Source organism: Hypanus sabinus, chromosome 4 (assembly GCF_030144855.1).
Source record: "Hypanus sabinus isolate sHypSab1 chromosome 4, sHypSab1.hap1, whole genome shotgun sequence".
NCBI lineage: Eukaryota > Metazoa > Chordata > Chondrichthyes > Myliobatiformes > Dasyatidae > Hypanus > Hypanus sabinus.
In genome coordinates, this window is record NC_082709.1 from 111,534,126 (window position 1) to 111,552,172 (window position 18,047).

The 18,047-nt window shown below is 46.7% G+C and overlaps 1 protein-coding gene across 7 annotated transcripts in view; it reads left to right on the plus strand.

Moving 5' to 3' along the window:
• The window catches only part of phf11 (PHD finger protein 11), a 375,863-nt gene that overhangs the window by 182,239 nt on the left and 175,577 nt on the right, over nucleotides 1-18,047 (plus strand). The gene's annotated exons all lie outside the window — the stretch shown is intronic.

Consider the following 18,047-nt stretch of genomic DNA (forward strand, 5'->3'; position numbering starts at 1 on the left):
TCCTCCCATCATCTTCCACTCACTGAATAAGTCCTCCCATCACCTTCCACTCATTGAATAAGTCCTCCCATCACCTTCCAGTCACTGAATAAGCCCTCCCATCATCTTCCACCCACTGAATAAGTCCTCCCATCACCTTCCAGTCACTGAATAAGTCATCCCATCATCTTCCACTCACTGAATACGTCCTCCCATCACCTCCCACTCACTGAAGAAGACCTCCCATCACCTTCCAGTCACTGAGGAAGTCATCCCATCATCTTCCACTCACTGAATAAGTCCTCCCATCATCTTCCACTCACTGAATAGGTTATCCCATCTCCTTCCACTCACTGAATAAGTCATCCCATCATCTCCCACTCACTGAATAAGTCCTTCCATCATCCCCCACTCACTGAATAAGTCCTCCCATCATCTTCCACTCACTGAATAGGCTATCCCATCTTCTTCCACTCACTCAATAAGTCATCCCATCATCTCCCACTCACTGAGTAAGTCCTTCAATCACCTTCTACTGACTGAATGTCCTCCCATTACCTCCCACTCACTAAGTCCTCCCATCACTTTCCACTCACTGAATAAGTCCTCCCATCATCCCCCACTCACTGAATAAGTCCTCCCATCATCTCCCACGCACTGAATAAGTCATCCCATCAACTCCCACTCACTGAATAAGTCCTCCAATCACCTTCAACTCACTGAATAAGTCCTCCCATCATCTCCCACTCACTGAATAAGTCCTCCCATCACCTTCCAGTCACTGTATAAATCATCCCATCACCTTCCACTCACTGAATAAGTCCTCCCATCATCTCCCACTCACTGAATAAGTCATCCCATCACCTCCCACTCACTGAATAAATCATACCATCAGCTTCCACTCACTGAATAAGTCCTTCCATCACCTCCCACTCAGTGAATAAGTCATCCCATCACCTTCCACTCACTGAATAACTCATCCCATCACCTCCCACTCACTGAATAAGTCATCCCATCACCTCTCATTCACTGAATAAGTCATCCCATCACCTCCCACTCACTGAATAAGTCATCCCATCACTCCCCCTCACTGAATAAGTCCTCCCATCACCTCCCACTCACTGAATAAGTACTCCCATCATCTCTCACTCACTGAATAAGTCCTCCCATCACCTTCCAGTCACTGAATAACTCATCCCATCACCTTCCACTCACTGAATAAGTCCTTCCATCAACTTCCACTCACTGAATAAGTCATCCCATCACCTTCCACTCACTGAATAAGTCGTCCCATCATCTTCCACTCACTGAATAAGTCCTCCCATCACCTCCCACTCACTGAAGAAGTCATCGCATCACCTCCCACTCACTGAATAAGTCATCCCATCACCTTCCACTCACTGAATAAGTCATCCCATCACCTTCCACTCACTGAATAAGTCATCCCATCATCTCCCACTCACTGAATATGTCCTCCCATCATCTTCCACTCACTGAATAAGTCCTCCCATCACCTTCCACTCATTGAATAAGTCCTCCCATCACCTTCCAGTCACTGAATAAGCCCTCCCATCATCTTCCACCCACTGAATAAGTCCTCCCATCACCTTCCAGTCACTGAATAAGTCATCCCATCATCTCCCACTCACTGAATACGTCCTCCCATCACCTCCCACTCACTGAAGAAGACCTCCCATCACCTTCCAGTCACTGAGGAAGTCATTCCATCATCTTCCACTCACTGAATAAGTCCTCCCATCATCTTCCACTCACTGAATAGGTTATCCCATCTCCTTCCACTCACTGAATAAGTCATCCCATCATCTCCCACTCACTGAATAATTCCTCCCATCACCTTCCAGTCACTGAATAAATCATCCCATCACCTTCCACTCACTGAATAAGTCCTCCCATCATCTCCCACTCACTGAATAAGTCATCCCATCACCTCCCACTCACTGAATAAATCATACCATCACCTTCCACTCACTGAATAAGTCCTTCCATCACCTCCCACTCACTGAATAAGTCATCCCATCACCTTCCACTCACTGAATAAGTCATCCCATCACCTCCCACTCACTGAATAAGTCATCCCATCACCTCTCACTCACAGAATAAGACCTCCCATCACCTCCCACTCACTGAATAAGTCATCCCATCATCTTCCACTCACTGAATAAGTCCTCCCATCATCTTCCACTCACTGAATAGGCTATCCCATCTTCTTCCACTCACTCAATAAGTCATCCCATCATCTCCCACTCACTGAATAAGTCCTTCAATCACCTTCAACTGACTGAATGTCCTCCCATCACCTTCCAGTCACTGAATAAGTCATCCCATCATCTCCCACTCACTGAATAAGTCCTCCCATCATCTTCCACTCACTGAATAAGTCCTCCCATGACCTTCCAGTCACTGAATAAGTCATCCCATTATCTCCCACTCACTGAATAAGTCATCCCATCACCTCCCACTCACTGAATAAGTCCTCCCATCACCTTCCATTCACTGAATAAGTCATCCCATCATCTCCCACTCACTGAATAAGTCATCCCATCATCTCCCACTCACTGAATGAGTCCTCCCATCACCTTCCACTCACTGAATGAGTCCTCCCATCACCTTCCACTCATTGAATAACTCCTCCCATCACCTTCCACTCACTGAATAAGTCCTCTCATCACCTTCCAGTCACTGAATAAGTCCTCTCATCATCGTCCAGTCACTGAATAAATCATCCCATCATCTTCCAGTCACTGAATAAATCATACCATCACCTTCCACTCACTGAATAAGTCCTTCCATCACCTCCCAATCACTGAATGTCCTTCCATCACCTCCCAATCACTGAATAAGTCGTTCCATCACCTCCCACTCACTGAATAATTCATCCTATCACCTCCCACTCACTGAATATGTCATCCCATCACCTCCCAGTCACTGAATAATTCCTCCCATCACCTCCCACTCACTGAAGAAGACCTCCCATCACCTTCCAGTCACTGAAGAAGTCATCCAATCATCTTCCACTCACTGAATAAGTCCTCCCATCACCTTCCAGTCACTGAATAAGTCCTTCCATCAACTTCCACTCACTGAATAAGTCATCCCATCACCTCCCACTCACTGAATAATTCCTCCCATCACCTTCCAGTCCCTGAATAAGTCATCCCATCACCTTCCACTCACTGAATAAGTCCTTCCATCAACTTCCACTCACTGAATATGTCGTCCCATCATCTTCCACTCACTGAATAAATCATACCATCACCTTCCACTCACTGAATAAGTCCTTCCATCACCTCCCACTCACTGAATAAGTCATCCCATCACCTTCCACTGATTGAATAAGTCATCCCATCACCTCCCACTCACTGAATAAGTCATCCCATCACCTCTCACTCACTGAATAAGTCCTCCCATCACCTTCCACTCACTGAATAAGTCCTTGCATCACCTCCCACTTACTGAATAAGTCATCCCATCACCTCCCACTCACTGAATGGGTCCTCCCATCATCTTCCAGTCACTGAATAAATCATCCCATCACCTCCCACTCACTGAATAATTCATCCCATCACCTTCCACTCACTGAATAAGTCCTTCCATCACCTCCCAATCACTGAATAAGTCCTTCCATCACCTCCCACTCACTGAATCATTCATCCTTTCACCTCCCACGCACTGAATAAGTCATCCCATCACCTCCCAGTCACTGAATAATTCCTCCCATCACCTCCCACTCACTGAAGAAGACCTCCCATCACCTTCCAGTCACTGAAGAAGTCATCCCATCATCTTCCACTCACTGAATAAGTCCTCCCATCACCTTCCAGTCACTGAATAAGTCCTTCCGTCAACTTCCACTCACTGAATAAGTCATCCCATCACCTCCCACTCACTGAATAATTCCTCCCATCACCTTCCAGTCCCTGAATAAGTCATCCCATCACCTGCCACTCACTGAATAAGTCCTTCCATCAACTTCCACTCACTGAATATGTCGTCCCATCATCTTCCACTCACTGAATATGTCCTTCCATCACCTTCCACTCACTGAATAAGTCCTCCCATGACCTTCCAGTCACTGAATAAGTCATCCCATTATCTCCCACTCACTGAATAAGTCCTCCATCACCTCCCACTCACTGAATAAGACATCCCATTACCTCCCACTCACTGAAGAAGTCCTCCCAACATCTTCCACTCACTGAATAAGTCATCCCATCATCTCCCACTAACTGAATAAGTCCTCCCATCATCTTCCACTCAGTGAATAAGTCCTCCCATCACTTTCCACTCACTGAATAAGTCCTCCCATCATCTCCCACTCACTGATTAAGTCCTCCCATCATCTCCCACTCACTGAATAAGTCCTCCCATCATCTCCCACTCACTGAATAAGTCCTCCCATCATCTTCCACTCACTGAATAAGTCATCCCATCATCTCCCACTCACTGAATAAGTCCTCCCATCAACTCCCACTCACTGAATAAGTCCTCACATCACCTTCCACTCACTGAATACGTCCTCCCATCACCTCCCAATCACTGAATAAGTCATCCAATCACCTCCTACTCACTGAATAAGTCATCACATCACCTTCCACTCACTGAATAAGTCATCACATCACCTTCCACTCACTGAATAAGTCCTTCCATCACCTTCCACTCACTGAATAAGTCCTTCCATCACCTTCCACTCACTGAACAAGTCCTCCCATCACCCCCCACTCACTGAATAAGTCATCCTATCACCTTCCACTCACTGAATAAGTCCTCCCATCACCTCCCACTCTCTGAATAAGTCATCCCATCACCTGCCACTCACTGAGGAAGTCATCACATCACCTACCACTCACTGAATAAGTCCTCCCATCACCTTCCAGTCACTGAATAAGTCATCCCATCATCTGCCACTCACTTAATGTCATCCCATCATCTCCCACTTACTGAATAAGTCCTTCCATCATCTTCCACTCAACGAATAAGTCCTCCCATCACCTTCCACTCACTGAATAAGTCCTTACATCACCTCCCACTTACTGAATAAGTCATCCCATCACCTCCCACTCACTGAATAAGTCCTCCCATCACCTTCCATTCACTGAATAAGTCATCCCATCATCTCCCACTCACTGAATAAGTCATCCCATCATCTCCCACTCACTGAATGAGTCCTCCCATCACCTTCCACTCACTGAATGAGTCCTCCCATCACCTTCCACTCATTGAATAACTCCTCCCATCACCTTCCACTCACTGAATAAGTCCTCTCATCACCTTCCAGTCACTGAATAAGTCCTCTCATCATCGTCCAGTCACTGAATAAATCATCCCATCATCTTCCAGTCACTGAATAAATCATACCATCACCTTCCACTCACTGAATAAGTCCTTCCATCACCTCCCAATCACTGAATAAGTCCTTCCATCACCTCCCAATCACAGAATAAGTCGTTCCATCACCTCCCACTCACTGAATAATTCATCCTATCACCTCCCACTCACTGAATAAGTCATCCCATCACCTCCCAGTCACTGAATAATTCCTCCCATCACCTCCCACTCACTGAAGAAGACCTCCCATCACCTTCCAGTCACTGAAGAAGTCATCCAATCATCTTCCACTCACTGAATAAGTCCTCCCATCACCTTCCAGTCACTGAATAAGTCCTTCCATCAACTTCCACTCACTGAATAAGTCATCCCATCACCTCCCACTCACTGAATAATTCCTCCCATCACCTTCCAGTCCCTGAATAAGTCATCCCATCACCTTCCACTCACTGAATAAGTCCTTCCATCAACTTCCACTCACTGAATATGTCGTCCCATCATCTTCCACTCACTGAATAAATCGTACCATCACCTTCCACTCACTGAATAAGTCCTTCCATCACCTCCCACTCACTGAATAAGTCATCCCATCACCTTCCACTGATTGAATAAGTCATCCCATCACCTCCCACTCACTGAATAAGTCATCCCATCACCTCTCACTCACTAAATAAGTCCTCCCATCACCTTCCACTCACTGAATAAGTCCTTGCATCACCTCCCACTCACTGAATGGGTCCTCCCATCATCTTCCAGTCACTGAATAAATCATCCCATCACCTCCCACTCACTGAATAATTCATCCCATCACCTTCCACTCACTGAATAAGTCCTTCCATCACCTCCCAATCACTGAATAAGTCCTTCCATCACCTCCCACTCACTGAATCATTCATCCTATCACCTCCCACGCACTGAATAAGTCATCCCATCACCTCCCAGTCACTGAATAATTCCTCCCATCACCTCCCACTCACTGAAGAAGACCTCCCATCACCTTCCAGTCACTGAAGAAGTCATCCCATCATCTTCCACTCACTGAATAAGTCCTCCCATCACCTTCCAGTCACTGAATAAGTCCTTCCGTCAACTTCCACTCACTGAATAAGTCATCCCATCACCTCCCACTCACTGAATAATTCCTCCCATCACCTTCCAGTCCCTGAATAAGTCATCCCATCACCTGCCACTCACTGAATAAGTCCTTCCATCAACTTCCACTCACTGAATATGTCGTCCCATCATCTTCCACTCACTGAATAAGTCCTTCCATCACCTTCCACTCACTGAATAAGTCCTCCCATCATCTCCCACTCACTGTAGAAGTCCTCCCATCACCTCCCACTCACTGAAGAAGTCATCGCATCACCTCCCACTCACTGAATAAGTCATCCCATCACCTTCCACTCACTGAAAAAGTCATCCCATCTCCTTCCACTCTCTGAATAAGTCATCCCATCACCTCCCACTCAGTGAATAAGTCATCCCATCACCTTCCAGTCACTGAATAAGTCATCCCATCATCTCCCACTCACTGAATAAGTCCTCCCATCACCTCCCACCCACTGAAGACCTCCCATCACCGTTCAGTCACTGAAGAAGTCATCCCATCATCTTCCACTCACTGAATAAGTCCTCCCATCATCTTCCACTCACTGAATAGGTTATCCCATCTTCTTCCACTCACTCAATAAGTCATCCCATCATCTCCCACTCACTGAATAAGTCCTTCAATCACCTTCTACTGACTGACTGTCCTCCCATCACCTCCCACTCACTAAGTCCTCCCATCACCTTCCACTCACTGAATAAGTCCTCCCATCATCCCCCACTCACTGAATAAGTCCTCCCATCATCTCCCACGCACTGAATAAGTCATCCCATCAACTCCCACTCACTGAATAAGTCCTCCCATCACCTTCAACTCACTGAATAAGTCCTCCCATCATCTCCCACTCACTGACTAAGTCCTCCCATCACCTTCCAGTCACTGTATAAATCATCCCATCACCTTCCACTCACTGAATAAGTCCTCCCATCATCTCCCACTCACTGAATAAATCATAGCATCAGCTTCCTCTCACTGAATAAGTCCTTCCATCACGTCCCACTCAGTGAATGTCATCCCATCACCTTCCACTCACTGAATAAGTCATCCCATCACCTCCCACTCACTGAATAAGTCATCCCATCACCTCTCACTCACTGAATAAGTCATCCCATCACCTCCTACTCACTGAATAAGTAATCCCATCACTCCCACTCACTGAATAAGTCCTCCCATCACCTCCCACTCACTGAATAAGTACTCCCATCATCTCTCACTCACTGAATAAGTCCTCCCATCACCTTCCAGTCACTGAATAAGTCATCCCATCACCTTCCACTCACTGAATAAGTCCTTCCATCAACTTCCACTCACTGAATAAGTCATCCCATCACCTCCCACTCACTGAATAATTCCTCCCATCACCTTCCAGTCACTGAATAAGTCATCCCATCACCTTCCACTCACTGAATAAGTCGTCCCATCATCTCCCACTCACTGAAGAAGTCCTCCCATCACCTCCCACTCACTGAAGAAGTCATCGCATCACCTCCCACTCACTGAATAAGTCATCCCATCACCTCCCACTCACTGAAGAAGCCATCCCATCATCTTCCACTCATTGAATAAGTTCTCCCATCATCTTCCACTCACTGAATAGGTTATCCCATCTCCTTCCACTCACTGAATAAGTCATCCCATCATCTCCCACTCACTGAAGAAGTCCTCCCATCACCTCCCACTCACTGAAGAAGTCATCGCATCACCTCCCACTCACTGAATAAATCATCCCATCACCTTCCACTCACTGAATAAGTCATCCCATCATCTCCCACTCACTGAATAAGTCCTCCCATCATCTTCCACTCACTGAATAAGTCCTCCCATCACTTTCCACTCACTGAATAAGTCCTCCCATCATCTCCCACTCACTGATTAAGTCCTCCCATCATCTCCCACTCACTGAATAAGTCCTCCCATCATCTCCCACTCACTGAATAAGTCCTCCCATCATCTTCCACTCACTGAATAAGTCATCCCATCATCTCCCACTCACTGAATAAGTCCTCCCATCACCTCCCACTCACTGAATAAGTCCTCACATCACCTTCCACTCACTGAATACGTCCTCCCATCACCTCCCAATCACTGAATAAGTCATCCAATCACCTCCTACTCACTGAATAAGTCATCACATCACCTTCCACTCACTGAATAAGTCCTTCCATCACCTTCCACTCACTGAATAAGTCCTTCCATCACCTTCCACTCACTGAACAAGTCCTCCCATCACCCCCCACTCACTGAATAAGTCATCCTATCACCTTCCCTCACTGAATAAGTCCTCCCATCACCTCCCACTCTCTGAATAAGTCATCCCATCACCTGCCACTCACTGAGGAAGTCATCCCATCACCTACCACTCACTGAATAAGTCCTCCCATCACCTTCCAGTCACTGAATAAGTCATCCCATCATCTGCCACTCACTGAATAAGTCATCCCATCATCTCCCACTTACTGAATAAGTCCTCCCATCATCTTCCACTCAATGAATAAGTCCTCCCATCACCTTCCACTCACTGAATAAGTCCTTGCATCACCTCCCACTCACTGAATAAGTCATCACATCATCTCCCACTCACTGAATGAGTCCTCCCATCACCTTCCACTCACTGAATGAGTCCTCCCATCACCTTCCACTCATTGAATAACTCCTCCCATCACCTTCCACTCACTGAATAAGTCCTCTCATCACCTTCCAGTCACTGAATAAATCATCCCATCATCTTCCAGTCACTGAATAAATCATCCCATCACCTCCCACTCACTGAATAAGTCATCCCATCACCTTCCACTCACTGAATAAGTCCTTCCATCACCTCCCAATCACTGAATAAGTCCTTCCATCACCTCCCACTCACTGAATAATTCATCCTATCACCTCCCACTCACTGAATACGTCATCCCATCACCTACCAGTCACTGAATAATTCCTCCCATCACCTCCCACTCACTGAAGAAGACCTCCCATCACCTTCCAGTCACTGAAGAAGTCATCCCATCATCTTCCACTCCCTGAATAAGTCCTCCCATCACCTTCCAGTCACTGAATAAGTCCTTCCATCAACTTCCAATCCTTGAATAAGTGATCCCATCACCTCCCACTCACTGAATAATTCCTCCCATCACCTTCCAGTCCCTGAATAAGTCATCCCATCATCTTCCACTCACTGAATAAGTCCTTCCATCACCTTCCACTCACTGAATAAGTCCTCCCATCATCTCCCACTCACTGTAGAAGTCCTCCCATCACCTCCCACTCACTGAAGAAGTCATCGCATCACCTCCCACTCACTGAATAAGTCATCCCATCACCTTCCACTCACTGAATAAGTCATCCCATCACCTTCCACTCTCTGAATAAGTCATCCCATCACCTCCCACTCACTGAATAAGTCATCCCATCACCTTCCAGTCACTGAAGACCTCCCATCACCGTTCAGTCACTGAAGAAGTCATCCCATCATCTTCCACTCACTGAATAAGTCCTCCCATCATCTTCCACTCAGTGAATAGGTTATCCCATCTCCTTCCACTCATTGAATAAGTCATCCCATCACCTCCCACTCACTGAATAAGTCATCCCATCACCTTCCACTCACTGAATAAGTCATCCCATCACCTTCCACTCTCTGAATAAGTCATCCCATCACCTCCCACTCACTGAATGAGTCATCCCATCACCTCCCACTCACTGAATAAGTCATCCCATCACCTTCCACTCACTGAATAAGTCATCCCATCATCTCCCACTCACTGAATATGTCCTCCCATCATCTTCCACTCACTGAATAAGTCCTCCCATCACCTTCCACTCATTGAATAAGTCCTCCCATCACCTTCCAGTCACTGAATAAGTCCTCCCATCATCTTCCACCCACTGAATAAGTCCTCCCATCACCTTCCAGTCACTGAATAAGTCATCCCATCACCTTCCACTCATTGAATAACTCCTCCCATCACCTTCCACTCACTGAATAAGTCCTCCCATCACCTTCCTGTCAGTGAATAAGTCCTCCCATCATCTTCCACTCACTGAATAAGTCCTCCCATCACCTCCCACTCACTGAATAAGTCATCCCATCACCTTCCACTCACTGAATAAGTCCTTCCATCACCTCCCAATCACTGAATAAGTCCTTCCATCACCTCCCACTCACAGAATAATTCATCGCATCACCTCCCACTCACTGAATAAGTCATCCCATGACCTTCCACTCACTGAATAAGTCATCCCATCACCTTCCACTCTCTGAATAAGTCATCCCATCACCTCCCACTCACTGAATAAGTCATCCCATCACCTTCCAGTCACTGAAGACCTCCCATCACCGTTCAGTCACTGAAGAAGTCATCCCATCATCTTCCACTCACTGAATAAGTCCTCCCATCATCTTCCACTCACTGAATAGGTTATCCCATCTCCTTCCACTCATTGAATAAGTCATCCCATCACCTCCCACTCACTGAATAAGTCATCCCATCACCTTCCACTCACTGAATAAGACATCCCATCACCTTCCACTCTCTGAATAAGTCATCCCATCACCTCCCACTCACTGAATGAGTCATCCCATCACCTCCCACTCACTGAATAAGTCATCCCATCACCTTCCACTCACTGAATAAGTCATCCCATCATCTCCCACTCACTGAATATGTCGTCCCATCATCTTCCACTCACTGAATAAGTCCTCCCATCACCTTCCACTCATTGAATAAGTCCTCCCATCACCTTCCAGTCACTGAATAAGTCCTCCCATCATCTTCCACCCACTGAATAAGTCCTCCCATCACCTTCCAGTCACTGAATATGTCATCCCATCACCTTCCACTCATTGAATAACTCCTCCCATCACCTTCCACTCACTGAATAAGTCCTCCCATCACCTTCCTGTCAGTGAATAAGTCCTCCCATCATCTTCCACTCACTGAATAAGTCCTCCCATCACCTCCCACTCACTGAATAAGTCATCCCATCACCTTCCACTCACTGAATAAGTCCTTCCATCACCTCCCAATCACTGAATAAGTCCTTCCATCACCTCCCACTCACAGAATAATTCATCCTATCACCTCCCACTCACTGAATAAGTCATCCCATCACCTCCCAGTCACTGAATAATTCCTCCCATCACCTTCCAGTCACAGAATAAGTCCTCCCATCATCTTACACCCACTGAATAAGTCCTCCCATCACCTTCCAGTCACTGAATAAGTCATCCCATCATCTCCCACTCACTGAATAAGTCCTCCCATCATCTTCCACTCACTGAATAAGTCCTCCCATCACCTTCCTGTCAGTGAATAAGTCATCCCATTATCTCCCACTCACTGAATAAGTCCTTCCATCACCTCCCACTCACTGAATAAGACATCCCATCACCTCCCACTCACTGAAGAAGTCCTCCCAACATCTTCCACTCACTGAATAAGTCATCCCATCATCTCCCACTCACTGAATAAGTCCTCCCATCATCTTCCACTCACGGAATAAGTCCTCCCATCACTTTCCACTCACTGAATAAGTCCTCCCATCATCTCCCACTCACTGATTAAGTCCTCCCATCATCTCACACTCACTGAATAAGTCCTCCCATCATCTCCCACTCACTGAATAAGTCCTCCCATCATCTTCCACTCACTGAATAAGTCATCCCATCATCTCCCACTCACTGAATAAGTCCTCCCATCACCTCCCACTCACTGAATAAGTCCTCACATCACCTTCCACTCACTGAATACGTCCTCCCATCACCTCCCAATCACTGAATAAGTCATCCAATCACCTCCTACTCACTGAATAAGTCATCACATCACCTTCCACTCACTGAATAAGTCCTTCCATCACCTTCCACTCACTGAATAAGTCCTTCCATCACCTTCCACTCACTGAACAAGTCCTCCCATCACCCCCCACTCACTGAATAAGTCATCCTATCACCTTCCACTCACTGAATAAGTCCTCCCATCACCTCCCACTCTCTGAATAAGTCATCCCATCACCTGCCACTCACTGAGGAAGTCATCCCATCACCTACCACTCACTGAATAAGTCCTCCCATCACCTTCCAGTCACTGAATAAGTCATCCCATCATCTGCCACTCACTGAATAAGTCATCCCATCATCTCCCACTTACTTAATAAGTCCTCCCATCATCTTCCACTCAATGAATAAGTCCTCCCATCACCTTCCACTCACTGAATAAGTCCTTGCATCACCTCCCACTTACTGAATAAGTCATCCCATCACCTCCCACTCACTGAATAAGTCCTCCCATCACCTTCCATTCACTGAATAAGTCATCCCATCATCTCCCACTCACTGAATAAGTCATCCCATCTTCTCCCACTCACTGAATGAGTCCTCCCATCACCTTACACTCACTGAATGAGTCCTCCCATCACCTTCCACTCATTGAATAACTCCTCCCATCACCTTCCACTCACTGAATAAGTCCTCTCATCACCTTCCAGTCACTGAATAAATCATCCCATCATCTTCCAGTCACTGAATAAATCATCCCATCACATCCCACTCACTGAATAAGTCATCCCATCACCTTCCACTCACTGAATAAGTCCTTCCATCACCTCCCAATCACTGAATAAGTCCTTCCATCACCTCCCACTCACTGAATAATTCATCCTATCACCTCCCACTCACTGAATAAGTGATCCCATCACCTCCCAGTCACTGAATAATTTCTCCCATCACCTCCCACTCACTGAAGAAGACCTCCCATCACCTTCCAGTCACTGAAGAAGTCATCCCATCATCTTCCACTCACTGAATAAGTCCTCCCATCACCTTCCAGTAACTGAATAAGTCCTTCCATCAACTTCCACTCACTGAATAAGTCATCCCATCACCTCCCACTCACTGAATAATTCCTCCCATCACCTTCCAGTCCCTGAATAAGTCATCCCATCACCTTCCACTCACTGAATAAGTCCTTCCATCAACTTCCACTCACTGAATATGTCGTCCCATCATCTTCCACTCACTGAATAAGTCCTTCCATCACCTTCCACTCACTGAATAAGTCCTCCCATCATCTCCCACTCACTGTAGAAGTCCTCCCATCACCTCCCACTCACTGAAGAAGTCATCGCATCACCTCCCACTCACTGAATAAGTCATCCCATCACCTTCCACTCACTGAATAAGTCATCCCATCACCCTCCACTCTCTGAATAAGTCATCCCATCACCTCCCACTCACTGAATAAGTCATCCCATCATCTCCCACTCACTGAATAAGACCTCCCATCACCTCCCACTCACTGAAGACCTCCCATCACCGTTCAGTCACTGAAGAAGTCATCCCATCATCTTCCACTCACTGAATAAGTCCTCCCATCATCTTCCACTCACTGAATAGGTTATCCCATCTTCTTCCACTCACTCTATAATCATCCCATCATCTCCCACTCACTGAATAAGTCCTTCAATCACCTTCTACTGACTGAATGTCCTCCCATCACCTCCCACTCACTAAGTCCTCCAATCACCTTCCACTCACTGAATAAGTCCTCCCATCATCCCCCACTCACTGAATAAGTCCTCCCATCATCTCCCACGCACTGAATAAGTCATCCCATCAACTCCCACTCACTGAATAAGTCCTCCCATCACCTTCAACTCACTGATTAAGTCCTCCCATCATCTCCCACTCACTGAATAAGTCCTCCCATCACCTTCCAGTCACTGAGGAAGTCATCCCATCACCTACCACTCACTGAATAAGTCCTCCCATCACCTTCCACTCTCTGAATAAGTCATCCCATCACCTCCCACTCACTGAATAAGTCATCCCATCATCTCCCACTCACTGAATAAGACCTCCCATCACCTCCCACTCACTGAAGACCTCCCATCACCGTTCAGTCACTGAAGAAGTCATCCCATCATCTTCCACTCACTGAATAAGTCCTCCCATCATCTTCCACTCACTGAATAGGTTATCCCATCTTCTTCCACTCACTCTATAAGTCATCCCATCATCTCCCACTCACTGAATAAGTCCTTCAATCACCTTCTACTGACTGAATGTCCTCCCATCACCTCCCACTCACTAAGTCCTCCAATCACCTTCCACTCACTGAATAAGTCCTCCCATCATCCCCCACTCACTGAATAAGTCCTCCCATCATCTCCCACGCACTGAATAAGTCATCCCATCAACTCCCACTCACTGAATAAGTCCTCCCATCACCTTCAACTCACTGAATAAGTCCTCCCATCATCTCCCACTCACTGAATAAGTCCTCCCATCACCTTCCAGTCACTGAGGAAGTCATCCCATCACCTACCACTCACTGAATAAGTCCTCCCATCACCTTCCAGTCACTGAATAAGTCATCCCATCATCTGCCACTCACTGAATAAGTCATCCCATCATCTCCCACTTACTTAATAAGTCCTCCCATCATCTTCCACTCAATGAATAAGTCCTCCCATCACCTTCCACTCACTGAATAAGTCCTTGCATCACCTCCCACTTACTGAATAAGTCATCCCATCACCTCCCACTCACTGAATAAGTCCTCCCATCACCTTCCATTCACTGAATAAGTCATGCCATCATCTCCCACTCACTGAATAAGTCATCCCATCATCTCCCACTCACTGAATGAGTCCTCCCATCACCTTACACTCACTGAATGAGTCCTCCCATCACCTTCCACTCATTGAATAACTCCTCCCATCACCTTCCACTCACTGAATAAGTCTTCTCATCACCTTCCATTCACTGAATAAATCATCCCATCATCTTCCAGTCACTGAATAAATCATCCCATCACCTCCCACTCACTGAATAAGTCATCCCATCACCTTCCACTCACTGAATAAGTCCTTCCATCACCTCCCAATCACTGAATAAGTCCTTCCATCACCTCCCACTCACTGAATAATTCATCCTATCACCTCCCACTCACTGAATAAGTCATCCCATCACCTCCCAGTCACTGAATAATTCCTCCCATCACCTCCCACTCACTGAAGAAGACCTCCCATCACCTTGCAGTCACTGAAGAAGTCATCCCATCATCTTCCACTCACTGAATAAGTCCTCCCATCACCTTCCAGTAACTGAATAAGTCCTTCCATCAACTTCCACTCACTGAATAAGTCATCCCATCACCTCCCACTCACTGAATAATTCCTCCCATCACCTTCCAGTCCCTGAATAAGTCATCCCATCACCTTCCACTCACTGAATAAGTCCTTCCATCAACTTCCACTCACTGAATATGTCGTCCCATCATCTTCCACTCACTGAATAAGTCCTTCCATCACCTTCCACTCACTGAATAAGTCCTCCCATCATCTCCCACTCACTGTAGAAGTCCTCCCATCACCTCCCACTCACTGAAGAAGTCATCGCATCACCTCCCACTCACTGAATAAGTCATCCCATCACCTTCCTCTCACTGAATAAGTCATCCCATCACCTTCCACTCCCTGAATAAGTCATCCCATCACCTCCCACTCACTGAATAAGTCATCCCATCACCTTCCAGTCACTGAATAAGTCATCCCATCATCTCCCACTCACTGAATAAGACCTCCCATCACCTCCCACTCACTGAAGACCTCCCATCACCGTTCAGTCACTGAAGAAGTCATCCCATCATCTTCCACTCACTGAATAAGTCCTCCCATCATCTTCCACTCACTGAATAGGTTATCCCATCTTCTTCCACTCACTCAATAAGTCATCCCATCATCTCCCACTCACTGAATAAGTCCTTCAATCACCTTCTACTGACTGAATGTCCTCCCATCACCTCCCACTCACTAAGTCCTCCAATCACCTTCCACTCACTGAATAAGTCCTCCCATCATCCCCCACTCACTGAATAAGTCCTCCCATCATCTCCCACGCACTGAATAAGTCATCCCATCAACTCCCACTCACTGAATAAGTCGTCCCATCACCTTCCAGTCACTGTATAAATCATCCCATCACCTTCCACTCACTGAAAAAGTCCTCCCATCATCTCCCACTCACTGAATAAGTCATCCCATCACCTCCCACTCACTGAATAAATCATACCATCAGCTTCCACTCACTGAATAAGTCCTTCCATCACCTCCCACTCAGTGAATAAGTCATCCCATCACATTCCACTCACTGAATAAGTCATCCCATCACCTCCCACTCACTGAAGAAGTCCTCCCATCACCTCTCACTCACTGAATAAGTCATCCCATCACCTCCCACTCACTGAATAAGTCATCCCATCACTCCCACTCACTGAATAAGTCCTCCCATCACCTCCCACTCACTGAATAAGTACTCCCATCATCTCTCAGTCACTGAATAAGTCCTCCCATCACCTTCCAGTCACTGAATAAGTCATCCCATCACCTTCCACTCACTGAATAAGTCCTTCCATCAACTTCCACTCACTGAATAAGTCATCCCATCACCTCCCACTCACTGAATAATTCCTCCCATCACCTTCCAGTCACTGAAAAAGTCATCCCATCACCTTCCACTCACTGAATAAGTCGTCCCATCATCTTCCACTCACTGAATAAGTCCTTCCATCACCTTCCACTCACTGAATAAGTCCTCCCATCATCTCCCACTCACTGAAGAAGTCCTCCCATCACCTCCCACTCACTGAAGAAGTCATCGCATCACCTCCCACTCACTGAATAAGTCATCCCATCACCTTCCATTCACTGAATAAGTCATCCCATCACCTTCCACTCACTGAATAAGTCATCCCATCATCTCCCACTCACTGAATATGTCCTCCCATCATCTTCCACTCACTGAATAAGTCCTCCCATCACCTTCCACTCATTGAATAAGTCCTCCCATCACCTTCCAGTCACTGAATAAGCCCTCCCATCATCTTCCACCCACTGAATAAGTCCTCCCATCACCTTCCAGTCACTGAATAAGTCATCCCATCATCTCCCACTCACTGAATACGTCCTCCCATCACCTCCCACTCACTGAAGAAGACCTCCCATCACCTTCCAGTCACTGAAGAAGTCATCCCATCATCTTCCACTCATTGAATAAGTCCTCCCATCATCTTCCACTCACTGAATAGGTTATCCCATCTCCTTCCACTCACTGAATAAGTCATCCCATCATCTCCCACTCACTGAAGAAGTCCTCCCATCACCTCCCACTCACTGAAGAAGTCATCGCATCACCTCCCACTCACTGAATGTCATCCCATCACCTTCCACTCACTGAATAAGTCATCCCATCATCTCCCACTCACTGAATAAGTCCTCCCATCATCTTCCACTCACTGAATAAGTCCTCCCATCACTTTCCACTCACTGAATGTCCTCCCATCATCTCCCACTCACTGATTAACTCCTCCCATCATCTCCCACTCACTGAATAAGTCCTCCCATCATCTCCCACTCACTGAATAAGTCCTCCCATCATCTTCCACTCACTGAATAAGTCATCCCATCATCTCCCACTCACTGAATAAGTCCTCCCATCACCTCCCACTCACTGAATAAGTCCTCACATCACCTTGCACTCACTGAATACGTCCTCCCATCACCTCCCAATCACTGAATAAGTCATCCAATAACCTCCTACTCACTGAATAAGTCATCACAT